This window comes from Micropterus dolomieu, linkage group LG07, assembly GCF_021292245.1.
Source record: "Micropterus dolomieu isolate WLL.071019.BEF.003 ecotype Adirondacks linkage group LG07, ASM2129224v1, whole genome shotgun sequence".
NCBI lineage: Eukaryota > Metazoa > Chordata > Actinopteri > Centrarchiformes > Centrarchidae > Micropterus > Micropterus dolomieu.
Window position 1 is genome coordinate 361,863 of NC_060156.1, and position 7,309 is coordinate 369,171.

General features: G+C 45.0%; 1 long non-coding RNA gene across 1 annotated transcript; it reads right to left on the reverse strand.

The window, feature by feature from the left end:
• Positions 1-5,529: 5,529 nt before the first annotated feature.
• LOC123974252 lies at positions 5,530-6,724 on the reverse strand. The gene is made up of 2 exons (XR_006825793.1): positions 6,597-6,724; positions 5,530-6,441 (listed from the first exon to the last, which is right to left on the reverse strand). It is a non-coding gene; the product is annotated as an uncharacterized LOC123974252 (long non-coding RNA).
• Positions 6,725-7,309: the final 585 nt, after the last annotated feature.

Here is a 7,309-nt window from a genome sequence, read left to right on the forward strand (position 1 = left end):
CAGCTAATGTCGTGTGTACTGCGTGTGTGTACTGTGTGTGTACTGTGTGTGTGTACTGCGTGTGTGTACTGTGTGTGTGTACTGTGTGTACTGCGTGTGAGTACTGTGTGTACTGTGTGTATTGTGTGTGTGTACTGCGTGTGAGTACTGTGTGTACTGTGTGTATTGTGTGTGAGTACTGTGTGTGTGTATTGTGTGTGTGTACTGCGTGTGTGTACTGTGTGTGTGTACTGTGTGTACTGCGTGTGAGTACTGTGTGTACTGTGTGTATTGTGTGTGTGTACTGCGTGTGAGTACTGTGTGTACTGTGTGTATTGTGTGTGAGTACTGTGTGTGTGTATTGTGTGTGTGTACTGCGTGTGTGTACTGTGTGTGTGTACTGTGTGTACTGCGTGTGAGTACTGTGTGTATTGTGTGTGTGTACTGCGTGTGTGTACTGTGTGTGTGTACTGCGTGTGAGTACTGTGTGTACTGCGTGTACTCGGACACCTCCGTGGTCTCTTTGTCGGCTGCAGGGACGTTTCACACTTCCTGACCTGCGGATGACATCAGAGGGTCACGTGACGATCACAGGGGAGAGTTCAGACTTAAAGAGCAGCACCAATCAATCAGAGTCCTGCAGGGTCCGGCTCAGAGCCTGAGGCCGAGACCTCAACAGGAGATAAGGTGCCTCCTTCAGTCCTCCTATCCTCAGACCCACAGACCCTGACGAGGCTTCACAGACCTGGACCACCCAGAGACGACCTGAGTCACATGACGTTAAACGCGTGATTCTAGCCCTGATCCTGCACCATGAAGTGGGACCACCTGGCTGTGTCTGCAGGATGAAGGTGCAGAAATGCGATGTGCACAGCGGACTCCACAGAGTCCTCTGCGTGTTTCTGAGGTCAGACGGGACGCTCGGAGGTTAACCTCCTCGCCGCGAAGAGCCCGTCCTCTGTTCTCCTCAGCATTATCACTTCATTCATTCTTTCTGACCAGAGGCGGTCCAGAATTAGCAGAGCTATGCGTGTCTGTCATGATCAGTCACTAAAGACCAGACGCCATCTGAATAACAGATCCCTGAGGCCAGGCGCAGTCCCAGTCCTGGACCGGACAAAAGCCCCGTCTGTTGGCGGTGTCACCCTGTTCAGATTTGGCCCGGGGGCCCTCAGTAGTACTCCTTCCATTAGCATATCAACTTGGATTTGGGGGTTTTTGTGAATCTGTAAACAAAGTTTCCAGCAGGGCCAATGTGATAATGGCCCCACTGTACGAGGGCCGCGAACAACGCGGAGCTGCGTGGAGGAATTTCTGACGGCGCTCCGTCCACAAAAGGCCTCTCTTCCACAGACCGGCATATTTTTAGACTCCGAGCTGAACTCAGATACTGTTGACGGGGTTTGGGATGAATCCATGAGCCTTAACGTACGACCGGGTCATGTGACAACATGTTAACTTTGTCTTCACATCACATGACGGTTTTTACACGTATGACACTATTAGTGAGTTGCTGTTCAACCCCCTGAACCCCCTGCTGGTTTTACTGGTTTTACTGGTCCTTTATCTGTCTGTTGACCTCCAGGACTTCACGGCCTTTGTTGTGATTGTTGTGGCAGCGTTTCCAAAAACAAATGCGGAGGATTATAGAATTCGAATCATAGTTGAATAACAATAATTGATGCTTTGACTTTTTTATTCCTAAACTATGTCCTTAAATCACTCAGCAGGCTGCTAACGTTGTTTTCAAAGAAACATCGGTGAGATTTGGCGCAGTGGATAAGATGCCTGCCTTTGGTGTGAGAGATCCGGGTTCAATTCCCCACTGTGACCCGTCCACCTTTGTGTCCCTGAGCAGGACGCTTAACCCCTCGTTGCTCCAGAGGCGTGCGACCTCTGATGTGTACAGCAATTGTAAGTTGCTTTGGCGATAAGTGTAAATCTCCAAACCTTTTTATAAATATATCAACCACATTTTATAAAGAAGATGTTTCCAGTAAAACAGGCTCTGAACGCAACAGATCGCTTCTGTAGCGTGTTTTCATTTATTCGTTTATTTGGACAACCTGATAATAAGAATGACTCCTTGCAGTCAGCAGGCAGAGTCACGTACACAGTAATGGTCAGTGCGATGCATTGCAATAAAATAACAATGTGCACGTCTGATTATCATTGAGCCTCTTCTTCTTCAGCTGATCTAAGTCGATTCTTTCTGTTCATCAGTCCTGAACTCTTCTACTCAAGTTTTATTTATTTGGATTTAATCTTTTCTATGATCTGTAGTGGACATGTGACTCATGATGTTATTATAGTACGGCAGTCTGAACGACCTGGATCACTGATAAATAAGGTCAGTGACCCACGTTAGTTCAGTCTGTTGGGTCTGAACCTCCTCTGGTGGTTCCTGACGGGCCCGAACTTTAACCCCCCCTCCGCCCTTCTGTCACATTAAGAAGCTCCTTTTGAAGCCATAAAGTGTAATTTTCTAATAAAATGCGATGTCATATGAGTGATCCTGTGACTGCTCCATGGCTTCACTGTTATTTGCCGCCACTATCTGAAGTCATGCTAATTAGTGGTTTTGGTGAAAAGCACGAAGCCCCAGGGGGGAAAGGTTCCAACACAAAGATCTGCTGTTGCTTTCACTGTTGCTGATGTTAAAGCTGGAAATGTGTTCTCTCTGTTTCATAGATCTGAGTCTGAACGCCGTCCCCCCTAAGATTTAATATTAGTAAAAGACAGGAGCACAGTCACATCAAACAACGTACCTTTAATCAGATAGAAGTCTAATAACAGTGCTAATGAAACTAGCCGAAGTTACTAAAGGTCAGGGAGGATCAGGCCTGAGATAACCTCTCTCACAGTAACATCACAGAACATCTGCCTCCAGCACTCTGGGTCCTGTTTTATTTTCTGTAACTCCAGGATCTTCTTTAATGTATGATAGGGCCAGGAAAAATTTAGCCTAGCTTAGCATAACAACTGGAAGCAGGGGGAAACTGCTAGCGTAGCTCCATCAAAGCCTTAAAAAATACTCGCTGGCTTCCGTCACACGGAATACAAGACCAAAGCAAGGCAAGTAATCATCGGGACCGGGATAAAGAAAACAGTCCCGCGCAGGTCTCTAGTCCAGAGCTAGAAGCTAACTCTGAGCTTACTGTGCTTAGAAGCTAACTAATCTAATAACATATTTGACCTTGAAGCTAACGTGACCTGGAGGCTAACTCTGAGCTAACTGGGCCTGGAGGCTAACTCTGAGCTAACGTGACCTAGAGGCTAACTCTGGGCTACTGTGACCTAGAAGCTAACTCTGAGCTAATGTGACCTAGAAGCTAACTCTGGGCTAACGTGACCTAGAGGCTAACTCTGAATTAATACTGGACCTAGAAGCTAACTCTGAGCTAACATGACCTGGATGCTAACTCTGAGCTAATACTGGACCTAGAAGCTAATTCTGAGCTAACTGGGCCTGGAGGCTAACTTTGAGCTAACGTGGCCTAGAAGCTAACTCTGAGCTAACGTGACCTAGAGGCTAACTCTGAGCTAATGTGACCTAGAAGTTAACTCTCAGCCTTCGTGACCTACACGCTAACTCTGAACTAAAGTGACCTAGAAGCTAACTCTGAGCTAATGTGACCTAGAAGTTAACTCTCAGCCTTCGTGACCTACACGCTAACTCTGAGCTAACGTGACCTAGAAGCTAACTCTGAGCTAATGTGACCTAGAAGTTAACTCTCAGCCTTCGTGACCTACACGCTAACTCTGAACTAAAGTGACCTAGAAGCTAACTCTGAGCTAATGTGACCTAGAAGTTAACTCTCAGCCTTCGTGACCTACACGCTAACTCTGAACTAAAGTGACCTAGAAGCTAACTCTGAGCTAATGTGACCTAGAAGCTAACTCTGAGCTAACTGGGCCTGGAGGCTAACTCTGAGTTAACGTGACCTAGAAACTAACGCTGAGCTACCTGGGCCTGGAGGCTGACTGAGCTAACAGGGCCTGGAGGCTAAATCTGAGCTAACGTGACCTAGAAGCTAACTCTGAGCTAACTGGGCCTGGAGGCTAACTCTGAGCTAACTGGGCCTGGAGGCTAAATCTGAGCTAACGTGACCTAGAAGCTAACTCTGAGCTAATGTGACCTAGAAGCTAACTCTGAGCTAACTGGGCCTGGAGGCTAAATCTGAGCTAACATGACCTAGAAGCTAACTCTGAGCTAATGTGACCTAGAAGCTAACTCTCAGCTAATGTGACCTAGAAGCTAACTCTGAGCTAACTGGGCCTGGAGGCTAAATCTGAGCTAACATGACCTAGAAGCTAACTCTGAGCTAACGTGACCTAGAAGCTAACTCTCAGCTAATGTGACCTAGAAGCTAACTCTGAGCTAACGTGACCGTCCTCGGACTTTGTGATTGGAAAGATAATTTTGATTAACTGATATTTTGGTAATTGAGTTAATGAGGTTTCATAATTCAGTTATGTTGGAGACAAAAATCCTGCTAAAGCTATCCGAACGAGCTTTGCAGAGTATCAGTATCAGCTAACTGGGCCCAGAAGCTAACAGGACATTCCTGGGATAAAAAATATTTTTGTAATAATATTGTGATCATTTTAAAATCCCCTGCAGGTAAACAGACTCAGAAAGAGTCAAACAGCAGCAACGTTACTGCAGAATCTGAATCACATATTTAAATGTGTGAAGTCAGTATTAATGTAAAAGCAGACAGACTATAAATAATCAAATTAAATGCTGTTTGGGGCCAAGACATTACAGCCAGCTTGACTTTAAATTAATAGAAGGATGGAAATTATATTCAAACACTATATTTAAATCTACATAAGAAATACTATTTATGTTCTTAACAAGTACTTCTGTCACATATCAGCAGTGTATGAAGTTATTTAATATGTATCTAATATAAATATAGTGTATTAGTAACACGTTAACACGAGGACACAGTTTTGTCTGTTAGTAACACTAACCCCCCCCCCCCCTGCCCTGTAGGTGACTCGACCCCCCCGTTCTGGTGCTGCTGGGTGACCCCCCCCCCCTCAGCTGGTTAATGATCGTCCAAGTCCAGTGACGAGGCCCGAGGCAGATCACTGGCTGGAACAAAATAAAGGGCCAGTGGTTGGGATGCCGTTGTTGGGGGTGGGGTGGGGGGGTGGGGGGGGCACAGAATTCCTCCCTGAGCTCTGGACGCATGAAGCCCAACATTGTGCAGCTCCCACAATGGACACACTGTCGACACGATGCGTCTAATTCAATTAGCCGGGAGACGATGCATAAATTCCCCCAGAATTCCTCTGATGAGCGGGGGGGGGGGGTACTCAGTCGGAGGACGGACCCGAGCCTGGTCCTGCAGGGTCCAGGTCAGAGGTCACAGCCAGAAACGTCACCGAGCCTCAAACTGAACGTGACTTCAGGAGTTTGTTTCTGAGGCCGAACGCCGCGAAGACACGAGAGGAGAAAATCTGATCCAGCACATCATTAAACAGAAAGAAACACAATATTACACTGAGAGAAATATTAATGAACACAAAGTAACTCACTGAAGCATCTGCAGCACCTGCTGCTCTTTTATTTATTTATTTCATTTAATCTGTTGACTTTCTTTAAAGGGGACAGAGGACTGAACATTTCAGGTCATAACCTCACAGGGTCAATACAAGAAACAGAAAGAATAAAACCCCAAAATAAAATCACACGTAAATATATATCTTGTAAAGGCTTCAGTCTGACGCAGAGAGACAGAAAAGAAGATTTGATTTATTTATTTTAATGGTTATTGGAGTATTTTTATTCTCTGCTGTCTCTGAGATGTGAGGATGACTCGTACACATGAAACTAATCCACCAACAGGCACAAACGATGTGACCTGAACGGCAACATTTCAGCGACCGTTTCAAATATACTTTCTGTCCAATTTGTCCTGATTCACATCAGAAGTATTTCAGGAGCTCTGATGTGTGCATGTACACATCGTGCAAACATTAATGTAGTTCATCCGTTCATCAAAGGTTCATCGAGTCGTTTGTTTCGTCCTAAAACAAGTGAACGATTCTGAAGCTGAGAACATTACTGTGTCCACTGTTATATCACTCTAATAGAAACTAAATCATGAAACAAGCTGACTCGGCGGATTTCTCTTTTTGTTCTGCTTCAGTTGAATAAAGTTCCTGTTTAAGATGAAGCAGCAGCGAAAGTCACTGAGCACGCTCAGTAGTGACAGACCAGAGGAGGAAACTCTTCTCCGTCTCCCTCCTGCTGGAGGAAATATCTGAAGAAGGAAATGTGTTTTAATCCGAAACGATCAAATGAAACGTATCATCCTGACGTTTAATCAACCAATCAGCTTGCTCAGACTCAGAGGACACATTGCTGAGAGCTGCTGGGCGTGGGCTCCTCTACAGTTACCCATAATGCCCTTCTTCTGCGCGTGGGTCCGCACTGCAAAAAGTAAGCTCTCAAAAACAAGGGAAAAAAGCATTAAAATGGGGGAAATATTACTTAAAATAAGCAAAATTATCAACAGAACAAGAATATTTAACTTTAGGACAAGAAAACTTGAAACAAGTGAAATGTTTATTTTCCATTCAATGAAGATAATTAATCTTACTTTTTTTTAGTTGTTGCAGTGCTGCTGAGACGTCTTCAGAGAAGCAGAGCAGCGTCTGTGGAGAAGAGGCAAGAAACCTCTCCAAGTTAACACGCTAACTGTCTGTTAGCATGCTAACAGGAAGTTAAAGGCCTCTGCGCACAAGCTAACACACTAACTGTCTGTTAGCATGCTAACAGCATTCTAACAGGAAGTTAAAGGCCTCTGCACACAAGCTAACACGCTAACTGTCTGTTAGCATATTAACAGCATGCTAACAGGAAGTTAAAGGCCTCTGCACACACGCTAACTGTCTGTTAGCATACTAACAGCATGCTAACAGGAAGTTAAAGGCCTCTGCACTCAAGCTAACACGCTAACTGTCTGTTAGCATTCTAACAGGAAGTTAAAGGCCTCTGCACACAAGCTAACATGCTAACTGTCTGTTAGCATACTAACAGCATTCTAACAGGAAGTTAAAGGCCTCTGCACACAAGCTAACACACTAACTGTCTGTTAGCTTACCAACAGAATTTTAACAGGAAGTTAAAGGCCTCTGCACACAAGCTAACACGCTAACTCTCTGTTAGCATACTAACAGCATGCTAACGTAATGCTAAAGGCCTCTGCACACAAGCTAACACGCTAACTGTCTGTTAGCATGCTAACAGCATTCTAACAGGAAGTTAAAGGCCTGTTAAAATGCACACAAGCTAACACGCTAACTCTCTGTT